This window comes from Salvelinus namaycush, chromosome 31 (genome assembly GCF_016432855.1).
Source record: "Salvelinus namaycush isolate Seneca chromosome 31, SaNama_1.0, whole genome shotgun sequence".
In the NCBI taxonomy this organism is placed as follows: domain Eukaryota; kingdom Metazoa; phylum Chordata; class Actinopteri; order Salmoniformes; family Salmonidae; genus Salvelinus; species Salvelinus namaycush.
Genome location: NC_052337.1, coordinates 45683455 through 45687082, shown reverse-complemented (window position 1 = coordinate 45687082; position 3628 = coordinate 45683455). Strand labels below are relative to the sequence as shown.

The window sequence follows — 3628 nt, the reverse complement described above, 5'->3', positions numbered from 1 at the left end:
CTCATCATCACACTGTGTATCAGAGTCAACTAGTCAAAGACCATCCTCCTCACAGTGATGTCACTCAAGAAAGACATGGACGGTAGGGTACAACTCTTACCTCCGATTCACAGTCAGTGAAGGAGTAGATTGAAAAGTCATCCGAACTGGAGGATGAGATCACGTCATCATTTTTTCTCTCTATCAGCCGAGTCACCCTTCCAGACTGAGTAGACAGAGAAAGGCATGTACTCATGGCAGCCATAGAATACACTGGCATTGACCCTCAAGGAAATGTAGAATACGTAGGCAATCCAACATGGTTGTACAAGTAGTGAGCAATACATGGGTAACTGAAAATGCAATAAATGCAACTCCCATAACATTAGGGATGGGGCTAAAGACCTTCCATAGTATAGGATTCTTTAGCATCTCAAATGGGTGATTGTCAATTTAACCAAGCCAACCAAAATGGCCATATGAATCAACAGATTGATCTATCTGTTGTGTCTCTATGGGAACAGCAGAGATGTCTGACCTGGCTGAGAGGCTCTGGATTGACGCTCCATCCTTCCCCAGATGTTTGGTCCTGCCCATAGCTCACAATGATTGGCTGTTAACAGTCAAGAATGAATTCAACACTGCTTTGGTCATTTTGGCCTTGAATTGTGTATCAATAAATATAATAAGTACTGTTATGTGGTTGAATTTGAATGTGACTTACAGGCCTTTTGTGGATCTGAGGGGTCTGCACTGAAGTAGACTGTCAAGACAGCATTCAATGAGGTTAGATAGGGATATATGCATTTGCTTTAATTCTGATAACTGCAGTTTGTACATGCAGAATGCATAACTAATGTGTATGTGTTTTTGTTTCAGGTCAGATATGACTTACAGGCTTTGGCCTTCTGTGCACCTTGCCGGTTGGCCACAACACGGAATCAGGGCTGTTCACCCTCACTGGTTTCAACTGTCAACACAACACTCAATTTAAAATGTGATAATATAACAAAAACAGGACAAAACAAACAAATATTTGATATTTACCACATAAGGGCGGCGTCTTAAAGCTCTTTTTATTCTCTCATCATTACGATCCATCTTTCTTTCTGAGGGAAACATTTCCATCAATTAATTGACACAAAACACACCCTGACTCACACACAAAGATGGCATCCCAAATGGCACCCTATTCCCTATATATGTATATTTATGTTGGGAAGGAGGTGCCCCAAAAGGCCAAAGATTACCTGCAACAACCTGAGTGAAGAAAACTATTGTACAGATTAAATCAAATCTGAACACAGTTTATGTTGTGAATGAATGCATGGTTACGTCATTTTAGGCCACAGCTTTATGACTGCGCATAATACGTCACAAGAAAAAGGCCTGTTTGGAGCCGGACTGGTGGTATCATCTTCTCACTGGTTGTAGCTCAATAACGAACGTGATGTGCTTATTATAACCTACTGACTGAGTGATGGTTGGTTGGACGTTTTACATAGATAGGCCAACATGATATCAATAGAAAGAAACCATTCCTTGCCAAATATTTTTTGTATTATTGTTTTACTTTGAGTAACATTAAGGGACCACAATGGAAGCCGTTTACTTTATTGTGTTGTCCCTGGCCTGTCATGTTTTATTTAATTAAACGTTTTTTATTATTTTATTAAACTGTCAAATCAAATATATCTATCTAGCTTTCTATCTAACTCAAATGAGCTGTTGAGGACTCTTTGGTCATCACATTTCAGGCACAAGCCAGCAGGTGGAAATGTCTTTAAATGCAGCACTGCCTTAGCGCACTTCATGATCTGCGCAAGAGTAACTTTGTGGTTGTGAAAGTGATTCGTCCAAATGCGGAGGTCCAGTACTTTTGTTTTGGTTTAGCAAGCTAGCTACTCAAGTCTTGGCTCAAGTGTTGTGCAATATTGGAGGAAAAGTGTCGTAACTGACATTTTGTATTGTGCTTGATTATCCTCTAGTAGTTTGACAAGTATGCACTGAGCATCAAAATGATTACCCGAGGTTCAAGAGTTGTACTCCTGAGTTCAGGCTAACAAGTGTCATTGTTGCTGTCGTTATAGTATAATTTGTTTTGTTTACTGTCACTACATATTTCGGTTTATCAGAGGATGTCTAAAGTCTTGGAACTACAGTTTTTGCCAATGGGCATGGCACGTTAGCAAGGAGGGACAGAGTGATTTAAGAATCATATGCTCGGTAGCTACTGTAGCTAGCTACTTTGAATGGGACTGTTGTAACGTTATCTATCTTGCTACAACTCGTAGCTAACGTTAATGATGTAACATGGTGCCAGTAGGCTACAGCAGCAAGCTAGAGCACAACACATCAATGCCGCGGATGTCTGTCACCCCGTTTATTTCAGTTTTAATCCTCTCCTCTTCCTTTGTGGTACACAAGCTCATCACATACTCCTTCCACCACAAGACAGTGACCCAGCTACTCCTCAGCATTTGGGGTTCTGGTGGGATTGATTAGAGTGTGGACACTGTTTGGGGTGTTGTACACAGGGGTGTTGTACACAATCCTGGGGCTGGTACTGTTTGGTGCATCTGCCCAGAATCAAGTGGAGGTGTTAGTTCCTGTATCCCTCTCACATATGGGTATGGCCACAGTGTACCAACTTATGGTTAAGGGCTTTCTTTTTGGGGTCAGCGTACCCATGTTAGGCCTGAAATGGCTGTTTCTGGTCATCGTAACACTTTTGGTCCCACACACTGTCTTCCTCTGCAACCCAATCATCGCAGGGGGGATCTCTATCCTTACTCCAACCTTATTGTGGTTGAAAATAACCGTGATACACTGCAGTATGTCACATCTTTAAGTATGCTTAGTAGTGTAGTTGAGTGGTAATGTGTTTATGTGCGGCACTGTGGTCTAAGGCACTGCATCTCAGTTTACAGTCCCTGGTTTGAATCCAGACTGTATCACATCCGGTCGTGATTGGAAATCCCATAGGGCGATGCACAATTGGCCCAGCTCTGTCCGGGTTTGGCCAGGGAAGGCCGTCATTGTAAATAAGAATTTGTTCTTAACTGACTTGCCTAGTTAAATAAAAGTTAAATAAAAATAAATAATATGCTTGAAATGTGTGTTGAGTCCTCATGCTGAACATAATGGGATGTTTGGTTAGGAAACTCTACCATTACTGTGTCACACATTCTCCTTATCTTGCTCTGGTGAAACATACGGAAAGGGCTGGCACCCACTTCTAGACATGTCTGATGCTAGAGCATCAGTGCTGGACAAGAAGATGCCTTTCAGGCTGCTGAGGGACAACTTTGGTTTTAGAAGTGTTTGTTTTTTCATCCGGTTGGATAAATACTCCAAACAGCCTACCCAACAGCGTCCTCATGGCCCTAAAGCACACTTTTGCCTCGTTTTGTATCACCTTTCAATGATAAATCTGGGGGGGGGACAAAAATGCAATTTCAGAAGGTGGACATGTCCCCCCCATCACCAGTGAAAGTTGCACCCCTGAATATTGATGCCCTGTATGACCCTGCATCAATAGAGAGAAGAGCAAGAGAAGGAAGATGGTCCACCCACACTGAGTACTGAGAAAGCACTAGACGCATCATTTATCCTACAAGACGAGAGGGCATTAATTAACATGGTTGCT

General features: G+C 42.1%; 1 long non-coding RNA gene across 1 annotated transcript; it reads right to left on the bottom strand.

The window, feature by feature from the left end:
* Positions 1-551: 551 nt before the first annotated feature.
* Positions 552-1095, bottom strand: LOC120026022. Its single transcript, XR_005473052.1, has 4 exons — positions 1027-1095; positions 875-949; positions 704-742; positions 552-592 (listed from the first exon to the last, which is right to left on the bottom strand). It is a non-coding gene; the product is annotated as an uncharacterized LOC120026022 (long non-coding RNA).
* Positions 1096-3628: the final 2533 nt, after the last annotated feature.